Here is a 23,817-nt window from a genome sequence, read left to right on the forward strand (position 1 = left end):
ATTTGCACGTGCTAAAGCAGGACCTTTAGCATAGTACAGTTTATAGACTAGATTTCTTATAGTTGAATGATGTGTTGATATCCTTTTGATATCATGGAAAGTGGTTTTACAAGTAGGTCCTGTAATGCAGGCCAATGAATGTCCTTGTAGTCCTGTGTACTTGCACACTGGACAGATATCCATATTTTGCAGTAATTTAATTTTGTCTTTTCTTTTTACATATTTATTGAGGAATTGGCGCAAAGATTTGAAACATTGTTTGGGAATGTTACACATTGAAGTGCATTGCCATTTGTACACTAGACGTTCTGATTCAGTTGAATGGAGGGGTAATTCTAAGTTTTCAGGGCATATTTTTGTAAGGAGTACTTCTTGTTCCATTATGGTATTATTCACGTTTTCATAACCTCGACCACTGCTATGTATGGCAATTGTATTTGTTTGCTTTTGTTTGTACCCTTCTTCATTAAAATATGGTTCTGTGCTCATAGTGTGATTCCATTCACCTCCGCAGATACTTAAGTTCTTTCTGTTGACATTTCGCTTATTGAGAAGTCTTTTTTGTAATTTAGTTATTAGTTTTGTTAGTGGTTTCATTTTGTTTAACAGTAAAATAAATAACTTTCTTTTGAGAAGAATTGCACTGTCCATCAACGCTTCTAAGATTAATTTCCTACGATAGGTTTTAAGCATTGAACCTGATTTCTCTCCTGTTTTTATAAGATTTTGAAGGACTTTGTGACGGTACATTTTGGCTAAAATACTTTTCTTGGTATGCTTACTTTGCACTATATTAAAATATAAAGAAGTAGTTTTATCTGTAGTGATAGCTGATTTTCTGTTAATTGTTTTTTGGTTTGTTTTACATTTTGATAGAGGAGGCAACGTTTTTGTACTTGAAACTTCTTGTGTTTCACTAAATGACTGTATTAGCTGTTTTGTTTCAACTTTGTTTACAAATTCTGCTAGAGATGGATGCTTATGTTGGACACTTTTATTTTCATATGCTCTACTTCTGTATTGCTTTCTACGGACTTGACTTTTGGTAGGCATTCTTTAGGGTCTGTTGAAAAAAATAAAGAAGGTATGGGGTGGGGTGTTCTGCAATGTATGTGTGCTGTGTGCATGAGTGTTTGAGTAAAATGATAAAGATTTAAGCAATGGTGTGTGATTGTGCATTGGGAACTACAACTAGTAGGGATAGGTATTCTTGAATTTATGTGTTACTAAACTGGGGTTCAGATGACAAAAAAAGTAAGCTAGTGGTGTGGAAAAGTACAAATAGTAAATCTAATGTATCCAATTAAAACAGTTGTGTGTTTTATAATATGAAAATGGTAGCGGTTCAGTTGGGTAATTTGTGTGTCCAAAAATAGGAATTTGTGAGCCATTCTGGCTGTAAGTCACTGTTTAAGACATGGAGAGTTTTGGACAAAATGGTACACAATCTCTATTTTTCGGCACAAAAATAGCTTGTATTAGCTTTACAGTATGTTTGAGTAATAATACAAATATTATGGTGATATTCTACTTACTTTTTTTCTTAAATTAACAGGTAACTTCTTTGTTCTTCGAATTCGGCTGCTTCTTTTCAGGAGACTGGTCTTCACTGCAATTGTAAAAGATTCAAATTAGTAACTTTGTATATAGCGCTGTTTTTAATTTAGATATTGATTTTTTTAATTGAAATCCTCAGCGCCTTCTTTAAAACCATTAAACTAATTTATTTACATAAGATACATTGCATCAGTTCAGTACATATGATATGTTCTTAATCAACAAATTGTATTGAATGACTAACTGTAGCAAAAAAAAATATCTTTACTATGTCTTGTGAAATTTATAATATACCAGTGAATACCACTATTTCTGTAACTAAGCTGTTCTAGGTAACAGCGCCTCAATGTCATGTCTAAATTAAAGTAATTAAGTAAATAAATAAAAATAAAAAATATGAAATTGTATAAGTATTTTTTTAAAGATTTAAACATAGATTGTGCTTGCATGCAATTTTGTTTGAATATATGTAGTCTATATATTTCATTTAAAAAATGTTAGTTTAACATGATTTGAGTGTGTGTGTATAAAGAAAGTAAATAGTATAAAGGTTTATAAGTGATAGTTGATTTTAGGAAAATTAAAAATATACAGTAAATTAATTTTACAGATTACACAAGCTAAAAGTCTGTTTGAAAATGTGTGCATCTACTGTACAAGAAAATATGCATAGCTGAAGTTTGTGTTCATGCATATGGATATGCATGGAGCTGCAAGTAGAAATCATGGAGACTTGTACAGTATTTCTGGTAGATAGTGCTTGTCAATGATATGACACTTGTACTCAGAGAGATTCACAGTACATTTGCAGTGCTGATCTATGATGATGCAGTTAGATGTAGAGGTCTTGAATGTGATTGGTGCATGGTCATGTGACTTCTCAGCTTCATCCAATGAGGGAATGGCAGAGAGAGTGAAGTGGAAATGGTAGAAGGGCTGTTCATGATACGATATGTCCGCGGACATCGGGAGTTACAACCGGGAATTTTTGGGTTCAGAAGTCATGCAAATGAGAATGAGTACTGAAAGGGATTGGTCAGGAAAGTTTAGTGGGTGTGTTGTGCCAGAAGAGAGTTTCCCATATACTGTTTTCGCTGAGAGAACAACAGATAGCTATGTTTGTGTGTTTTAGGAAAACGATTGTATGGATTTTGGGAGATTCATGGATATATTGGTTGAAGGTGCATGCAGAAATCTGTGGAGTAGCTGTAGATCTTGGATTCCCACATGTGGAAGTACACTGGCATGGAGTACGTGGAATGAAGTGGTTGGACTTGCTACCTCTCTGTGCTACCTTGGAGACAGAGCAACATCCAGACATAATTGTAATTCATTGTGGAGAGGACAGTTTAGGACATGTGACTGGAATTTATTTGCAATTTGCTATGAAAGAAGGAATGGGAAGGTTATGGACATGTTTTCTAATTCTCAAGTGATATTTTCATGGATTGCGCAGAGACAAATGTGGCTTCGTTCTTCTTCATTTGGTCCACAAATGGAAAAATCAAGGCGCAATGTTAATAAGGCTGTTTGTGTCTTTCTAAGAGATTTTGGCATGTCCTCTTTTCACAATGAAAATATTCTGTTTCGTAGTACAAACATTTTTCGCAGAGATGGAGTCCATCTTACTTATGGTGGCAATCAGATTTTTCTGAGAAATGTACAAAATGCTTTGCGACCTTTTTTGGAATTACAACATCCATTTTGAAGTAGGTGTTAAGCATTTATAATTCTTGACTTACAAACACCTCCCAAAGGCTCTTTGCAGAGCCACCACTTCCTCCCAGAGAAAATTGCAATGTTTGTGGTAGGGTAGCAACCCAATTTTTTAAATGTTCGCGAACTGTCCGCGGTCTTCTACTAAAAAATACAAAGGGCCCTGCTTCATTTATTTTCACTTCTATTTTTTAACTGTGAAAGGCGGTATTTTTTTGGGATTTTTGATATTTTGTATTTTTTTTGTTTTTTTATTCACGACACAATAGGAGAGGAGGGGAAAGGAAGGTAAAGGGGGGATACCAACTACAGGGATAAGAAAGGGCGAGCTGAGAGAGGAAGATGTAGAGTGGGTTTTATTTGGGTAGTGAGCAGATCTTCTCGTGCTCTGAGACGATAGTCTCAAAAGCACTATGAAGTCGCTCCCCCCTGCAGAGTACTGTGTCACAGTACATACATACAACTGTGACCCTCGAAAGGTAAGGGTCATCAGCATTCTGTATGGCCTGTGAGGCAGCTTGAGGAAGACGCTGTCCCACAGAGGTGGTCCTTGTGGTGACAGGATCAGAAACAGAGGATGAAGTAGAGGAAATCAACTTGCTACATTCTTCGCAAGGTACAACCCTGCGAATAGCCCCAGAGTGAAATGACCTCAGGTGTCGCTTCATAGTAGTGGTCCCAAAGCTGTACTTACCGTGCTTCCCGTGACTGAGTATCATTTTGCACTCATTGCAGGTAACACGGTTCGCACGAGCCTTAGGACCATTCCCATGAATGGTAAATAACTGCCACACCCAAGACTCACACCTAGTGCGGGTAGTAGGGATTTCCTCTACCTCATTCTCATCATCCTCTTCTTCCTCCTCTGCATCCTCACTCCTGTTCTCCTCTTCAGGCCCTTGGGGAGGTGGTGGTGGAGGGGGTGGGGGTGATGCTGATGCAGGTGCAGCACCAGGTGGCAGTTCAGCAGCCAGGGATGCCATCTCGATGATGGTGTAATCTGTAGGTGGCAGCAAAAATCGCTGTGTTCTGAAGAATAGCCAGAAACACAATGAGAATAAGCTCTAGGGCGTGGTCTTTTATAGGGGTGCTTGTGCGCGGTCTGCGGACATACGTGCTGTCCACGGACAGATTGAACACAAAAAAAGTTCAAAAAGTTTCAAAAGGTATATAGAAACTCAGGATTACTATGTGGGACTTGTGCCATGGTGAGATTTTATTGAAAAATATTATGGATTCATTGAAAATGTACTTTTAAATTGTTCGGGGACACAAACAGTGTCCGCATTCAGAACACGCAATCAGCGTGGGCGCGGTCATATGATCCGTTCGCGAACAAGTCCGCGAAGGAAGCACATGTCCACAGGACACCAAATGTACGGAGATTGGTTAGCGCACCTACGGGTCCTGAAGTAATTAAAAATGCGTCACACGTCAAACGAACATTTAGGTATAGTGTTCTTCAGGACACGTCCAATTTCGTTTATGTACGAACAATTCAGGACACCGCGTGTGTTCTTAGAACAGTTTGAACTTGCTAGTGAACACTACGAACAGGTATAGTGTTCTTCAGGACACCTCCATTTTCGTTTATTTACGAACATTTCAGAACACCTGCACTGTCCGCGGACACCTACATTGTTTTTAAAAATAAAAAAAACGAAACTATTTACAACACGATATAAAAATTAAACTTTATTTAACATATATTAATAATTTATGACAGAGAAGGTGAGGCAGAAACAGAAACAAAAACTGGAGAATTAGGGGTTTCAACATGATTTTTATTAGGTGAAGAAGGGATGGAAGTCTCATCAAAACGTTTTGGGTTATGGAGAGGGTTTGGGGATAATTGACTGGGATATGGTGAGGAGGGACAAGTACATGTGGGGCAATGGTATGAGGTTTTTGGTTTAAAATGATCTTCCACAAAAGTTTTCAAATTATAAAAATTAGTCAACAATAAATCAATTTTTCTTCTATACTGTGAAAAGTGTTATCCATAACAGGTTTTTCTGAAGTAATTTCTATTTTGGTATGCTCTGTACAAAAAAAATATATATATGTTAAATGTATACAAAATAATAATAATTAAATGGTTTATATTATAAAGTGTTTACCATTAGTTTCACTATCTTGTGACATTTCTTCATGTGGGAAATGCTCCTCTAGCCATTCCAAAGTACTAGACATTTCTGTGAGAAAAAAAAAAGATAATATATTTTTTATCTAATACAGAAAGTTTATAAATATATGAATAAAATTAAGTACACTTACTATTTCAGGTAAGATATGTCCTATGTACTCAGTGGGTCTGCTCTTGTTCTCAGTTCTGTCGTGTTTGTGAGGTAATTATGTTGGAAGCCAATTTATCTTCTTGTGGTATATTCCATTTTAGAACATAGTGCATTTAAATGAATGGTTAGTGTGTTGTATATATGGGTTACATTTCTTATGTATTAGTACATATAATGTGTTTGTGTGCTCCTTTTTGAATTTGTTAAATGTTCCTATGTTATGATATAACAATCAAACATACCCCCCAGAGTTTTTAGGTAGTGGTACTGTTCTTCGAACATGTCCGCGAACATTAAATGAATTCGCGGACATCAAGTACAGTAGAAGAGATTCAGTCAGTTCCATAGGACATGTATATAAAGTTAAAGTCATTATTGTTAAGTTGCACTACTAAAAACCTATGAAATTCAGTGAAAAAACTTTGTTAAATGGATGTTATGGTTAAGTTGCACTACTAAAAACCTAAGAAATTCAGTGAAAAAACTTTGTTAAAGGGACGTTATGGTTAAGTTGCGCTGCTAAAAACCTTTCAAATTCAGTGAAAAACCCTTGAAATTCTCCAGTTATATATATATATATATATGTATACATAGGTTAATCTACTAATTGGTTCTTACATATCTGATGGATCCTCCTAAAACCACCTCTAAATTGAATACTGCATGTCATTTTACTGGCCAACCTTGGGCAACTGACAGGTCATCAACACATGAACCAAAATAGCAGTATGGGAGAGTGGCCTGTGAACTGCTTTCCTCTCAATTAAACATGTTACTATCCCTTATTCCTATGCCATGAGCCAGGATCATTTCTCTGTAGTTGACCTTGCATGGTTCCTCTCCATCTGAGAACATGTGTTAGGAATAAGGCAGGATGAGCTATCTGTGTCTGGACTAATGAATAGACATAGTTCTCTGAGCTGGGTCATGTGTGATGAGACCGCATTTGGATTTATTTTTCCATGAGTTTATTGGGCTTTTATCACAACATATTATGAGTGTCATAATTTTCACTACCATTAGAGATTTGCTTGATCCGTTTCCTATGAGGTTATTAGCTAATTCTATTTTGCACCTGGTCTTTAAATATTGTTTGTTCTTTTAATGAATGTAAGAATATATGGCATGTGCCTTGTGAATTATTATCTTGTGTTCTCTCTGAGTCGTCCAAACACTCGCTAATTTATCAGTAACCTTGATCCGGTCTGCATAGCTACTGTCTGCCCTTTGCACAAATATGTTTTTCAGTGAAATCAGCATTTTGGGTTTCCATGAAGCCTTGAGGCCTCTCGTTTATTTCAATGTGTGCTGCTGCTTCCATGTTTAAAAAACAGCCATTCAGTATTCTTGATTTTCTTCTATAATAGCAAGCTATATACACGTGTCGTTCATGTTGCATTCAACGTATACATTGCTTATGTTACTATTCTTCATGTCTAGATGGATGCAATCGATAGCCTTCATGTACAAACGCATATTTGACCTAGTATTCGTTCTTCTTGGTGAGTGCATATTTGCTTCATGTCTAGTGTATGCACGTGTGTTGTGTCAGTTAGCAGTGAGGGTGCTTATTTTCGCCATCTTTATTTACATTAGGCCCATTTCATGTTGTACCTGCCAGGGCTGGGAGAAGGCTGGTATGATCGCCTTAGTGAGTATTGTTTTTCACCTTATCAATATTGGGGAGTGGAAGGGGTAGTAGCTATGAATGACACATTCATCTGCCTGCCAACATTCCCCCTCTGGCCGAGCGCTCGACCACACCCCTTTTGGTGCCCTTCCCCACACATGGTTCCTTGGTAGTCCATGTTTATGTCACCCCCTCAGGTTGCCTGCACTTCTTCATGTGTTCGTCGACATTCCAGGTCATATAGCAGCACTCCGCATCTGGCTTGCAAAATATCCATCATCCAATATAGTTATGATGGTCCAGGGGATAAGTACATTTCGATACTGGAGGGCTAATAGGTCTTTTCATTACTTCATTACTTGAGCACAGAGTAGATAATCTTTTTGGGTATACTCATGTGCTGGAGAATTCAAGCCTATTACTATATCCATTCCAATGCTCCTTTGGCATCTTTATTGCACCCATTTATTGCTATTCTTAAAAAATCGAAGGCCAGTAGTATGAATATGTCTGCATTAGCCAGCCAGCAGGGTATCGAAGAGAAAAGATCATCATTTTCAGGTTCATCTGCCTCAACCTCCATTTTTACATGTAATTCAGTTAAAGTCTCTATGGCCTCTGTGAGAATTCAGTTTTCCTCATCGTGGGCATGTATGTTCCTACTTCAATAAGACCCAATTGTCGTGCACATGCCACCCTCCATGACAGTTATTAATTCAAGGAGATACCTTTTCTGGAAGGCCACAGGACTGATGGCCCTTCGCTCCTCCTTTTGGCATTGATGCCTTTCACAGTTGTATTAATGGTTTGTAAACACTCCTATCTTGTTATTTGCAGCCATTTTGCATTCACAATTGTCTGCAATCCGGGGACAAGGATGGATGTGAAAATCATTGCTTTCTTGCTGAATAACCTTTGCTCATCTAGTATGTCGTCATAAGCCTTTATTGACTTTTTTGAGAAGTAATTCTTTCTTTTACTGCGTTTGACAGTAAGGGATCTTTTCTTTTTTAGCTGTGCGTTAATTTGGGGAAAATTGCCAATCTTTATATCACTCCTGTGTATCGCCAGAGCTGGTGTACTTAATAGTACTATGGAGCATAGACCTCCCCAATTTACGGCAATCGCATATATGCTTTTGAACAACAAGCCCAATAGTGATACATCAGCTCTGCTGTTCCTGTTTTCATGTCTGGTACATCAACAATGCATTTGCTCGGGGGGGCGTGGCCAGCAGGCGTAGGATGAGGACGTGATTCCTCGCTGCTCCCGGCCGCCAGCCTAATCCTACATCCATCCTGCGACTAGAAATATAGATAAAAAGCCCAAAAATACTACAGCGACGTCTGAAATCCTGCTGCTTCGAATCGGAACATCGCGGACCCGAATCGGTGCGCGCTTTGCGAGATATAGCCTTCAGCGCACTTAAATTGCGGACCGCTACCAACATCCAAGATGGCCGCCTGAGGGCGAGGGCGGCAGAGACCGAGAATCTTTGAAACTACGGCCACCCCGGGAAAACTGCGAGGTGGCTGCGACGTACGAGAGCCTGTGGGAAACCATACCGTCACCTCGCCTGAAGGGGTGAGAAGCCAGCCGGCAGCTCCAACAATACGAAGGCGCCCTCCCCCGCCGTGATCCACACCTCCTGATACGTGCGCAGCACGATACGGGCCCCACCAGAGGATCACTGGGCAAAGCCGCTCCGGTCCCAGTCAAGCACCCGCAGAGCTCCGACGGCGACTCCGGATCATCCTCCTGGTCGCTCGCTGAGGACTCGGGCTAGCGGTAAGGAGAGAGGGAGACGGGGGATTGGATCCTGGCATCCTGTGTGACTTTTCCTGGCCATATATGTGCAAACGCCACGCTCTGGGCCCGACGTGCGTGTCGCAGCTCCTAAGCGAAACTCCGAACCCCGGAGAGATAGGCCTTTCCAGCTATACTACCACAGGCCTACCCAGAATCGCGTGTGATCATCTGCCAAACACATCCTCGGAACCGATTCAACGCACTCAAAGCGGTACTGGGAGAAGCACCCACTTAGTTGCGATGCACAGAACTCCGGCCCTCCGACCGAACCAGACCCAAATCTGAAGGCTCCCCCCCGACACGTGCCCAGCTGCGTGCACATGGACTGTGGATGCCCCTCTTCCGAAGGGCCATCAGTGCAGCGCTGCCATAACCATTTCTTCTGCCTATTGAACACCAACACTCGCTTCCCTGCCCTCTAACAAGCATCCTCTCCTGGGTGAACCTTTGCCACCACCTCCCCACCTCACCTACGATGGGGAAAGATAAGCCTAGGAAGACCTCCACTCAAAGCCGGATTGAACAATACGCAACTACGCCACTCACTCGCTCCCCGGAAAGACCAATGCAACAGGACTCAGACCCCATGGAGGATAGTATCTCCCTCAGAGACATAATGTGTGCTATTGCCAGCTCTAGAACTTCCATGGAGAAAAAGATGGACAGCATTGGTGCGGATGTATCCCTGCTAAGACATGATCTACAGAAGCTGACCTCTCGTACTGGGGAAGCGGAGATGCGGATCTCCGAAGCGGAGGACAACCTTCGCGGTGTGAACCGACAGATGTCCGGCATGTTGGCACGCATAAAGCTCCTGGAATCGAGAGCTGATGAGAGTGAGGGCAGATCAAGACGGAACAACGTCCGCATACTGGGTATTCCGGAGAAAGCAGAAGGAGATTGCATGGAACTATTTCTCGAAGGGTGGCTTGCGGATATATATGACGCACAATCCTTCTCCAAATTCCTTTCCATCGAGCGAGCCCACCGCATCCCCACAGGCAAGATCATTCCAGGAGCACCACCACGCACAGTCATTGCGAGGTTTCTAAACTATAGAGACAGGGACACAGTACTGCAACTGGCGAGGTCCAAAGGGACTATTACATACAATGGCTCAAGGATTGCTTTCTTCCCTGACTTCACCAGAGAAGTACAGAAAGCGCGCCAATCCTTTGATCCCCTCAAAAAACGCCTGCAAGCAATGGGAGTCAAATACGGGCTAATATTCCCTGCCCAACTCAAAATATATCACAAGAACACGACAGTCCACTTCACTGATCCTAAGGAGGCGTGGAGCTGGGCTGAAAGACACATAGACGGCGACTGGAGCACTGTCGGGAGAGGAGGGAGAGAACGGAACGGACCGCGCCCTGACCGACCGCCTGATCGGGAACCGCAGCAACAACAACAGGACGGAGTCCCACAACAAGCGGAAGTTTAGTAGACATCACTAATATCTGGGATATCCAGACCACCACTATGACCCTGCAGGGATGCTGTATTGTACACTGTAAATGCGATCAGGATAACAATTCCGGCTGGCGGCCGCCCACACAGCGCCCCCCCCAGCCCCCGGACACCAAACCAAACGAACTCGGAACACCACATAGCGGAGTTCCAACACCCTGCCTTGTGTCTTCCCCCCGGGGCGTAACAACTGGCACATCTGTGCCCGTGACGCGGATTGCCACGAGACAGGCAGATGTAGACTATTGTTAAATTGTTTAAAAGTTAACACTGGGTCGACAGATGCTTCAGTTGTGGGTGGAGTATGGGGAGGGGGGAGTTGGGTTTCTTATAGTTATTCAATGTTTGACATGCAGAGGCAAGACGAGTATGATATACGGATCGAATATGACGGAACTATTGCACATGCAACCAAGGAAATATATCTGTGTAAACAAATTGCTCATTGACAATGGCAACCCGAAACACTGCAACCCAAAGTAATCTTAAACTCCTGGCATGGAATGTGAACGGACTGGGTGCCAGCATCAAAAGACGGCTAGTCCTGCAACAGCTAAATAGACATTCCCCAGACATAGCCATACTGACCGAAACACACCTGGCCGGAACCACATGCAAATTTTTTCAAAGATCTAATTACCGCACTGCGGTACACGCAGGCATTTCCATGGGAGCGAGAGGGGTCCTCATACTAATCCACAAGAGGCTTCCGCTAGTGACCACAGGCGTGTTGCTGGACAGAGGAGGCCGTTATGTATTCATTCAGGCAACACTATGGAACCAAACACTAGCACTCATGGCAGTGTACTCCCCGCCAGCTCTCCTCAAAGATCTGCTAAATGAAATCACCCCCATCCTGGCAACGAGAACTGCAGACACATTGGTTATAGGGGGAGACTTCAATGAGGTCATGGACTATACGCTTGATCGCACGCACCTAAGAACCAGGAATCCCGCCACCACAACCAAACTGGCCTCCTTTGTGTCGGCAATGGGCCTCTGCGACGCATGGAGGGCCCTTAATACTCAGACTCGTCAATATTCCTTCCACTCGGGGGCCCACGCCTCGATGTCTAGGATAGACTACTTCTTCCTCCCACACCAAAGTATCCACCAAATAAAAAATGCATCCTTCCTTCCCCGAGGAATCTCTGACCATTCCCCATTGCTGCTGGAGCTGGAAACGGCCAGACCGAGACCACCCCTCTCATGGCGCCTAAATTCCTACTATTTGGGATTCCCTGAATTTCAGGAGATGGTAGAGACCGCCACCTCCGACTACTTTGAGCTTAATATAGACTCAGTTGATAACCCCAATACACTATGGGAGGCATACAAACCCGTCCTCCGCGGAGAAATCATATCATGGACGTCCCATAAGAAAAAGAAACAGCGCGAAAAAATCGTCGAAGCTGAAACCGAGGTCACGTCCAAGGAACTGGACCACATTGCCAATGACACCCCGGAGTCAAACAGGGCTCTACTATTGGCACAAAGGAAGCTGCATAATTTATCCTTGGACTGCGCCAAGAAAGCACACGCAGCAATGAAGGCGCGTGTATATGAAACAGGCGACAAAGCAAGCAAACTGCTTGCGTGGCTGGAAAGACGTGATGAAGGACAATCGAAGGTGAAATGCATCAGAACTCTGAACGCAAACCTAGTCCATGCCGACGCAGAGATTGCTGAACGCTTTGCTGAGTTCTACGAGAACCTCTACGAACCCCCCACCGATATTGTGGATAGTACCATACTAGATGATATTGTTCTCCCAACACTCACCCCGGACCAGACCACTGCCCTAGATAGTAAAATCACTACTACCGAGATATCAACTGCCATTATGCAACTCCAGGCTGGTAAGACCCCGGGCCCGAATGGGTTCCCGATTGACATCTGGAAAAAACTACAACATCTGGACATACCCGCACACTTGCTCAAGGTGTTTGAACACTCTCTAACCCAGAACGAGCTCCCACCTGACCTTCGCAAAGCTACCATCATAGTGATCCCTAAAAAAGGCAAACCCCCAGAAGAATGCACATCCTATCGTCCCATATCCCTTATCAATAGCGAAGCAAAAATCCTGGCCAAAGTTCTAGCCAACAGATTACAACCAGTCATCACATCACTGATCCACCCGGACCAATGTGGCTTTATGCCCCAGCGGTCGACCAGAATGAATATTCGCAGATTGCACCTGGCACTAGAAAGAGCCCCGGCCCTGCAGCAATCTCTGGCTCTGTTGGCCATAGACTTCGAGAAAGCATTCGACTCTGTTCACTGGGAGGCGCTATGGGCCATAATGCATAGGATGCACTTCGGAGGACCGTTCATAAAATGGGTGCAACTCCTATACAAGAACCCAATAGCCGAGGTTAAAGTAAATGGGTGGCCGTCGCGCACTATCCGACTAGGGAAGGGAACCAGACAAGGTTGCCCACTTTCGGCGATGGTGTTTGCACTAATAATGGAACCACTAGCAGTCCTCCTGAGGGATTCTTCCGCATGGACTGGCTTTCGATGGGGTCCGGGCTGTGAAGATAGAGTTTCCCTCTATGCAGATGATCTCCTAGTATACCTGGGCGACCCAGCCTCATCATGCCCTGTGGTCACGCAAATCCTAATAGAATACGGATCCTTTAGCGGACTTAAAGTAAACTGGTCCAAATCTGTGCTGTTCCCGGTTAAAGGGATAGACTGCGTTCCGACATCGGGTTCCCCATATAAGGTTGAAACCAAACAGTTCCGATACCTGGGTATTTTAATCGCCAATGAATTAAATAACTATGTAGAACAAAATCTACGCCCACTTACTAAAAGATATGAGCAAGATGTAACCCACTGGCAGGCACTCCCGTTGACACTGTTAGGAAAGGCAGCGCTCTTCAAGATGCTGGCCCTACCCCGCTTTTTATATGTTCTTCAGAATGCCCCCCTCCACGTCCCCGCTGCAGAATTCCACAGTATAAATAGCACAACACGTATACTCCTTTGGGGTGGGAAGCGCCCGAGAATTGCCCTCCACACTCTCCAACGTTCGGTTTGGGAAGGGGGAATAGGGCTCCCGAATATCCAGATTTATTACTGGGCATCCCAGATGGCAACAGTCAATGATATTCTACACGGGGACCCGAGCATCCCTCACATAAGAGCCGAACTAGCGGCGAGACATGGAATGTCCCCACTCGAAAGTCTCTACTGCAAACAGACTCACCCGCCTGCACACACGATAGCAGTACACACAGCCCTGGTATGGAAAGAAATACACAGACACTTGGGTTGGGACAATAAAATCACCCCACTCCAGCCCATCTGGAACAATGCTCACCTTTCGAATCTTGCCAACCTCCCGAAATGGCCAGCCTGGGCCGTAGCTGGCATACAAACGATCCAACAGATAATCGTAAACGACCGGCTGACGCAGTTCTCCGAGCTGGCTGCGGCACATGGCTTGCCGGAATCTGAACAGTATCACCACAGACAGCTACAACACGCACTTGTCGCACACAGAGCCCAACTTGTAGACATGCCGGAATGCACACCTATTGAAAGAAATATAGTAATGGACAAGGTGAACAATAAAGTCACGTCTACCATGTACAATGTTATTTCTTCATTCGGCACGAAAGAACTTCTGACCCTGAAGACGAAGTGGGAAAATGACATTGGCCCCATATTACCGGAAGACTGGATTGAAATCCTAATGTATCCTAGAGAATGTGCAATTTCGGCACGGATTCGTTTGGTACAGCTCAAAATACTACATAGGATATATTATCCTCGAATAACACTCTACAATTGGGGTAAATCGACCGACCCCAAGTGTCTACGCTGCAAACAAGAAGTAGGATCCTTTTACCACATCTTCTGGCAGTGTGCACGCATACAACGCTTCTGGCATAAATGTAGCGCAAGGCTCTCTAGGGCCATGTCCCGCCCAGTTCCGACGGACCCTAAACTCATGCTCCTAGGTACCACAGACGACCTAGAACTGTCACGATTCGAAAAGCTACTTGTTTCAACTGCCACAGGAATTGCGAAAAGGAACATCGCGCAATTATGGGGTTCAGAAAACACCCCGAAATATGATCACTGGCTATCGGATGTGGATGCAATCATCTTAATGGAGCGCAGAGTCTATCAAGCCAGAGGTTGTCCGGGCAAAGCGGACAAGATTTGGGGAAGATGGGAACAGACAATGTAATTCTACTGCAATAGTGTCATTGTGCATTGGCGTGCAGTCCCGCAAAATCCATGTCTGCTAACACCATGCTTTGGGGCATTTTCACGTAATATGACTATCCAGGAACTGATTGCCACCTCAACTGCTCATATACTTTATTTCATATGTGTTGCTATGCTTGCTTATGTCCTCCAGTATATTCGTCCAGGCTACCCTACCGGCCGTATGCAAAGTCTTGTAGTCTTGTAGTTTTGTTGATTTCTTGTTGTTTCTTGCACAAAATATAATAAAATATGTTATAAAAAAAAACAATGCATTTGCTCCCAGTGTTCCATCCAACATTTATTGTAGCATTATTTCAGGAGCATAAGGTGGAAGTTTTCTGGGGTATTTGCTATACTGTTCCCCCTCATTATTGACCCATATGAGTAACTTTGAGATTTTGGACTGGTGTTGACCTTGAGGGTGTCCTCGCTTCTTTTCCCTAGGATCCACTTCTCAGGTGGCCAGGGAAAGGCCATTGCATTTGGATCCCGACCCTGGGGGTGGATATGCAAGGGAGGATAACCTGGGTGGAGGGAACTTGGGGAGTGGGGAGAGGACATCCCTAGGTGAGACATGATATTCCTCATTCCCATTTCAAAACAAACCCTCTATCGCTCCAGCCTTTGTAGGCTATTATCTGTCCTTTCCCTTTCCTTCCCTCCGAAATGTCCCCCTAAAGCATCACCTTACCACTAGGACAAGGAAGAATCAACACAGAGTTATGCACACTTCTTTTAATTCAGATAGCCCCAAACACCACTCTGGTACTGAGACGGAGAAGAGGGCTATGGAGTTGTACCGATGGAACAGCCAGGCATGTCCAGCTAAGGAGTTTCACTATGGTCAGGCAATTGAACGTGATGACTCATACTTGTGGTCATTTTACAATTCTAATGAGTATAAAACTCCCCGCCGCACAACAAGAAGAAGACACAGAAGCGGGACACAGAAGCGAGCTGCAGAAGCGGGCTGTAGAGAGGGCCGCGGTGGCAGAGGCTGGACACAAGAGGCTTTAGAAACCCAGCAAGCCCTTCTTGCCGGGTGCATGCAGCGGGAACTGTGTGGCACCGAAGCACTCCAGTAGCCGAAAGAGCCAGGAGAGTAAGCCGTGTTATCTATTACCTCAGCGAAGGGAGAGTAGAGTCATGGGAAGACTGAAAGCAGTGTGAGGAGCAGAGGGAAGCCGAAGAGAGCTTCTGTGTGGGGCTGGTGAGTGAAAACAGGGAACCACTGTTATTGGGCCGCTACAGGAAGCTGAAACACACACTCTAACTGAAAATGGTTACAAGCAATTCTGAACACTGCAACAAATGCTTTAGAAAACCAAACAAACTGAAAGTTGTTATTAGAAATTTTGAAGGCTCAATCAGATACCTTTGAGTACCGAACATATGGGAAAACATTATAAGCACTTTTTGACTACCGTGCAGAGCAAAAGCAAGTTATGACACTTGGCAATAGAATTAAAGCAAAGTGGTGCAAGTAGCATATACAGCAGAATGAATTATTAGGAAACAAGTGCTGGCAAAACCAAGAGAATACCAAGAAGGGTTTGAGAGAAGAAACAAAGTATTGAGCAAAGCTAAAAGTGGCAAGAGCCAGAAGAATGCAGAAGATATAGCAAATTGCATGTTAACTAACCAAGCTATGGTAAAGTGTTGGAAACATGTGACACTGATCAAAGAAACAAGCTTCACTGACAAAAGAAAGCAGTGGACAATTGTTGATGAAAAACAGATAAGGGGTATCGGTTGTGTGACCTGCAATAGGTGGACTGTGTGGACCAACAACTGCGCCTAGACTGAGTACCCCCCTTTATGGAAAAAAGCCTATGAAATTATCCGTAAGGAAATGTGTGTTTTGCAAAAGCTGCTTATGTGAATTTGAAGTCAAGAACAGACTTATTCTGTGAACTAGTGAAAAGTAATGATGACACAAGAACTGGGAAGTGTCCCAAGGAATTGTCTGGTTTTTGAAAAGCTGGAAGATTTGAACTCTTGGGGAAGGGAACCCTGATATTTTGTGAACTGTCTTGAATTTGGAGAAGGGGAAGCTGATTATAAGCCGGTATATGGAAGAAGCTCTGAACTTTCTTTTGAACACTATCATTTCGATTCTGACATCCCTGCACACTGTATACAGTTAGTTGTCAGGTCAAGTGTAGGATTTGGACACAGACTGTTATTTGATTTGAACATTCTGACACAGACTATCCTTAGTTTTCTGTAGTTAGGTAAAACCCACCTTTGCATAGGGTAGGTTATGCCTCACTTAATCCTACCTTTTAAGTTAAATAAAACCTTTGAGTACGCATTAGAGTCTGTTCTCTGTGTCTACTTCATGATGCCTTCACAGGCCATAGGTCGATGCATGGCATTTACCACAACCTCTTCCCATTGCTCCAAGCGGGCTACTGCTGTGCACACCACTAATAGTTCAGTTCATCCCTCAGGTGTGAGTACAGTTCTCTTTATTTGTAATTCGCCCCTTTTCCAAGATCTGGGTGTTTTCTTCCGCTGCTTATCGGTGCACTGCAGCATTTTATTTTCCTCTATTTGGATCACTGCTCCATTTGTTTCATGTGGTATATATTTTATCAAGTGTGCTGTGTCTCAGCCTTTGTCATCAATTTCATCTCTTGTATGTAATTATCTTCCCATGTGGATCTTGTTTTGTTTACCTATTCTAGTGAAGGAGTCTGTCTCTGGAATTGCCCTCTGGTCAGCCAAAGTGCATGGTGCGTGAGGCAAGGTGCTGTGTCCTTGCGTACCTCTGTTGCTATAAAACCTCTGTAAACATTCAAGGCATAGTTATTGCTAATGTGTCAGACTTTTGCAAATGGCTAGATGTATCATTTATTCTTCATGTTAAAAGCGAGTAGCAAACAAAATTAAAAAGTAACATTGTTCCCCTATCAGAAAGTCTCTTTCTGCTTCATCAAAAAGTCAGTGTTCACAGGACAAATTGCGTTAATACAGCAAGGATAATATTTAAAAAAATAAAATATATCTTAAGATTTACCAATAAAACAGCAATGCATACATTTCTCATTCTTAAAGCAGGGTAAGTGTTCACTAAATAGGATAAAGCCATGAGAAATATAATTATTAGAGGGAACATTTAGTATATTTATATATGTTTATTTGCATTGAAGTGCTGCTCCTTGTCTTAAGCAGGCAGGCTTCGAAATTGCCAAAAGAGCTGGGAGCTATTTACCTCCTGGTTATATCAAAGAGGAGCCTGGTTGGCTAGAAACCAACAGCTACCAGGCGCTACATTTGACTCCCCAGGCACTTGGTTCCATAAAAACATAGCTATGTAATAATAACTGCATATATTTGGGAATGTGCATACAGGGAAAGTAAGGACACACCTAAGGGATATTCAAAGCATACTGGATAATACAGACTAGACAAAAAAATGAGAGTTTGCATTTTAGAGCCAAATTAGATTTACAGCACGCTATGTACAAGCTCCTGGCTCCCCAAAGATAGCTCCTGACTAACAGGCGTTATATGATACCCAGGAGCTGCTTTTTGCTCCTGATCAACACATTTCAATTTCAATCCATGCACAGGTATAATTAGAAACAATGTCCCCTAACTCTCCTCTGTTGCTGTATATAAACAAAGGGAGTGCTGCCATAGTTCTGGTTGCTGATTTGCTTGCGTCATTGCTCTAGTCGTACTCATCTCTTCTTCATCTTCAGATGCAGGGAGTTGCAGCAGGGGGTCTCTGCTCCATAGGGTTTGACGTCACAAAGGTGCAGCCATGGCCCGTCTTCCACGCATTTTCACAGCCTTTGTTGTCACTTCTTCCACAATGAAAGGTCCATCAAACTGCGGCTTGTGCCAGCGCAGTGAAACATTTGCAGAGGATGTTGTCCCAAGGTTAAAGAGCAAGCAGTTTCAGAACTGTTGTAGTGTCAATGCCTCCCCTGCCATGCTCGAATCTGTCGAATCATAAAGTAACGCTCGCCAGCATAGCAGTCAAATAATCATGCATTTCAGTTCACAATACATTTGAAACACTATTCACACACGAGTGGGAGGAGCAAGAAGCACCTGCATATGACATGCTGTCACAGCTCATGATTAGTCAGATGATGGTCTGAGCCAGGCTGATTACATAATGCAAATAGGGCTAAGGGTAGTGTGAGGAATCAGAAATGAAGATGTCATTTTATCATTATCAGACATGTTTAATAAACAGAAATGGGTTGCATAAATGCCTCTCTCTACCTATCCTATTCAGCGTTTCCCTACTTAGGAAACTAAAACTAAAGATAAGTCTATGTCAAGTCCTTAAATGTATAAACTGTCCCTCTCTTCAAAACATTCTAATCTTGCCCTCACATTAGAAAGCAACAACTAAGGCTGCAACGAAATGTCTCTAATTTATGGTTGACACAAAGTGTTCCTAATCAAAAGTAAATAAGTAAATCCAACAGAAAAGTATTTTCCAAATATAAACCTTGGGATTCAGAGGGTGATTCCCTTCCCCTAGATTTTTAGACAGAATGGTAAAAACAGCTTCTTCAAGTTCAGGTAAGACGGCAAAAGTGTTTCTTTCAAACAACAATTCCTTAAAGTTCAAGTAGAACAGCACAAGTCTTTCTTTCAAACAAACGTTTTTTTTTACAGTTCAGGTAGGATGGCAAAAGTGTCCCTTTCAAACAATAATCTCCTTGGTTCATTGGATTAGCCTCGGAAAGCTCCCGTATAAACAATACATTCCATAGCATTCAACTGTTCCTTGGTTTTTCTGTACTAGATTAAAAAAAGAGGGTCTTATAACATGCAGCTCCTCTTCAGTTTCTTTTTACTGGTATTATAAGAATGTGTATTCAGATGAGACATTTCTCACAAGGTATTATTTAATTTCTTTTGAATTTTGATGAATTATCTGATGTGTTTCTTCATCATAAATCTTCTTGTGAGCTCTTCAGATTTCCTGCTGTTCTCCCCTGCCAGTGATCTTGTCACAAAATGTCTTTGTTCAACTTCACAACTTCAAATGCTTGGAGCCTCTACTCATCTAAACCTTCTTTTTCCACTTTCTAGATTCCCTGGTATACTACTCTGCCAGGTATTTTGCAACATGTGCACATTTCCTTTTATAACTTGAGTGGATCTCCTGGTATACTCTCCTGCCAGGAAACCTTTGGTGGTTATTCCTATGCCCTGGTATACAGTGCTGCCAGGTATACTCCCAAAATGGTAAAGGTTGTATTTAATTTCAAACAGATTGGTTTATTTGGTTGCCATTTCCTTATGAACTCCTTAGATCCCCTGGTATACTCCCTTGCCAGGTATCTTGCCACAATAGCTTATGACATTCTATGCGTCTGATGGATTACCTGGTATACTCCCCTGCCAGGAATCCTTCTTTGGGGTCCTGTAGATCCCCTGGTGTACTTCTCTGCAAGGTATCTTCCCCCCAAATGTCAACTGTCCAGTGTACTCCTTTCACCAAGACTTCTCATCAATTTCACTGTCTTTCAAGTATGCCACAGTTGTTTTACTTTGCTGTGTTTCTATTTGTTTGCTTAAGGTAATACTTAATTTCTTCACTAGTCTACACACCTGTCGGTACACCCTGGGGTCCCCAATGGCTGTGGGTGGACTCACTGGTGCTTTGTAGCATTACTGACCCATGGCGTGTCTCTGCGATGGAGATTCCTCTCTGCAACATTTTCCTGCACACTGTGGACATTCTTCCAACATTCCTTTCAGCGCTGTGCTCACCTGCTGGTTTCTCGTGGTGACCTGGACTGGAGAATACTGTTTTCTGGCACAGCATGTCATCTGGAACACCTCTGCTGCTCCTGCTCCTTAGACAGTCCTCTGAAGATGCTGGTTGTATCTCTGCTTCCTTCTCGCCACACTAGTATGTGAGTCTCATTTTTGCAAGCTGCCGCATGGATGTGCCTGTTCTCTTGATTTCCTCCAGCCTGGTTCTCTCCCATTCTGCTTTCATTTCAACTGTGGATGCCATTTTGAAATGTCCCACATATATGTGATTCAACTAAACAACTATTCTACACATTCAATTTAGTGTTTCTTTCAATCTGCATCGACTACTTCTTTCTCTTCTAGCTAATCAGTACTTGAGGCTTGATGGGATTTAAATTCCATAGAGTTTATGGGATTTCTAAAGTGATGTTGTTTAGGAGTCTTTCTTAGGAAAAACATCAGAAACAAGAGATGTTATATGTGTGTTGTGTATGTTGGAGGTATGAATGGGATTTTGACTAGAATGACAGTATGTCATCCACAGTTTGGGTGTCATAGGGATTTCTTCAGGAGAAATGGAGGAATGCTGCATTTCTTCCAGCAGAGTCACCACCTCCCCTCCGCAGCTGTCTCCTCCCACATGATCCTCCCTCACATCACCACCCCCAGGGTCAGGATCAAGTAGCGGCTGCAATACCCATGCCATGTGGGAGGAGGCTTCTGACGGGGAATCAGTGATGACTTTAGCAATATGCTCCTTGAGGATGCCATTGAGGTTCTCACAAACACTGTCTGCTTGTGGGTAGTAAGCGAACAAGAATCTATGCTTGATACCCAACAGAATTGTGATGTGCTCAAAGGCTTCATATACAAAATGTGGTCAATTGTCAGACCTGAGCACTTGCACACTCCCCTCCTTTGGAAGACCTCACATAAGAGGAACTTCACCACACATGTGGCATCAGGATGTGTGCATGGACCTGCTTCATTCCATCGGGAAAAAGGACATACCACTACTAGCATATATCTGTAGCCGTTACAAATTTGAAGCATATATACATAGTCTATATGCAGACTAGAAGGGTCCAGTAGGATAGGGTATTGCTCCTCTCACTGTTCACTGTATGTGGCTAGCAGTAAAGTGCTGACAAGTTAGGCAGTTCATAATACATTTGGCAACTTGCACTGCCAGATTCGGAACAAACCAGTCTTCAGAGATCAACACTGCAAGACATTCTCGTGTTGTGTGCGCTATGTGATGTAGTTGGCCTAATACTACTTTTAATAATCCTAATGGCATAACTGGTTTTCCGATGCTGTCCTGGTGCCACATTGCATCGTTTGGGCACGATGATCACCCTCTTCATTTACATAATTCCAGTTCTTCTACTGGTGCTCTCTCCTGTCGTTCAATTATCTGGGATATGGGTAGTCTTTTAAAACCCTCCTGCATTACCATATCATGTGCACAGGTGTATTTATTTGGTGCAGTGTCAAATTCAGATATTTCACACAAATATGCTGCTCTTTTCACTTCTGAACCGGTGGCCATGTTGCCACACTAAATCAAATGTGTGCCTTTAGTGTGTGGTGCAGACTTCACCACAGCGATGGCTGATGGGAGTTTTAATACATCTATGAGCCGGTCCAATAATGGAGCATGTTGCACTGGCGTGACATCTGTGCACAGGAATCCCCGCCTCTTCCAACATGACAGATCTGCTTGTACTGTTGATGTCACTTAAGCAGAGTCGGAATACACTGTTACTGTCTCATCTTCATGTTGAGAAATGCAGTGGCAATCCTACTGTCTCAAAGCTGCCATTCAATTGTGCTTTTACCAGTGATGACCCGCCAATAAAGAGCACTGTACCCCTCCTAGGATATTTTCTTTAACATGTGGTATCTCATTATGATATTCAGTGTACTTGGTGCATTAATGCCCAGTCTCCTTCTTTTACTGGCTCTGCTATGAATCTTGCTGGATTCACTATTCTACATCTGATAATTTTGATCGACAGGCTTGACATAATAACCTCATAGCCAGAGGCTCTCTGTGTGGTCAATGTACTTGTAGGCTTTTCAACAATAGCAAGCATTGCATGCTGAACATATAACCTGACTGTACACACCATTTTGTTGCTGGCTTTCTCAATTGAGAAGTCTGCTTTAGCCTATGCCTGTTCACAGGGTTAGTGTCCTTTCATTACTGGGTCTAAAATCCTGCTGTAAAGTGCTAGTGACTTATGTCACATAATAGTTTTCTGTGCGAGGATAGCTGTCATTCCTACTACATTTGAATGTGAGTATAGAAATAATTCTTCATTATAATCAGAGATCCCTAACACTGATGCTGTACTGATCGCTAGTTTTAGTTCATCAAAAGCATCTATCGTTTTACCTGTCCAGGCAATGTCACTGTTTCCTTTCTGTGCCGATTTGAGTCCCTTTAAGTGTGGTTTTACATGATATGATTTGATAGGTTATTTATAACCTGCTTAATACCATTACTAAGTGCGGATACGGGGAATGAACCTGGGTTGCTGCGTGTCGTCTTGCTTCCAAGGTGAGCATGTTGCCCCTGAGCTATCCTCCCGAGATGTACTGTAATCAAAGAACCATGCCCTGCAATAATTACAAAGATCTAAACACTGCTGTAATCCTTTCACTGTATCTTGCCTGGGTGTTTTCATGATTTCTTCTGCTCTTTCGGGTGTCACTTTTCTCAGTTCCTGTGATGTCAACTGCTCTGTATATAGGACTTCTTCTTCCTGATAACATTGCATATTTTCCTTGTTGAATGTTTATCTTTTCTCTGCTCATACTATCATCAGAAGTATTGAGTCTCTCTTGCACTCTTCTTCTGTCTTACTGCAAACCAAAATACCATCTACAGACCATATTACTGTTCTGTCAGTCTGTATGTTTCCCAAGTCCATCTGAAGTAGTTGGTTGTTTGAAAGTGGGTGAAGTGGTCTCTGGAGTCTGTTCACCACTAACACTCCTAATACTGGATTGGAAGTGTTTTGCTGTTTTCCTTTTTCTTTGCTTCCTGTTATGGGCTCTGTGCAGGAGCACCTGCCCTTTAATTCAGCTGACTGGCTTGGCCCAGCCCTTTGGGAGACGATGCTCTGGGCGGAGGACTCTACGTTTAAAAACCTGTTTCCAGCGCAGAGCATGCGTGGAAGAAGGTGAAGTGGTCTGTGGAGTCTGTTGACCACTAACGCTCCTACTACTGGATTGGAAGCACTGGCCCTTTAATCCAGCTGACTGGCTTGGCCCGGCCACTTGTTGCCAACGCTCTGAGCGGAGGACTCTATGTTTAAAAACCCATTTCCAGCACAGAGCGTGCGTGGTAGTGGATGAAGTGGT

Source organism: Ambystoma mexicanum, chromosome 1p, assembly GCF_040938575.1.
Source record: "Ambystoma mexicanum isolate Mex_15411 chromosome 1p, UKY_AmexF1_1, whole genome shotgun sequence".
Classification (NCBI taxonomy): Eukaryota; Metazoa; Chordata; class Amphibia; order Caudata; family Ambystomatidae; genus Ambystoma; species Ambystoma mexicanum.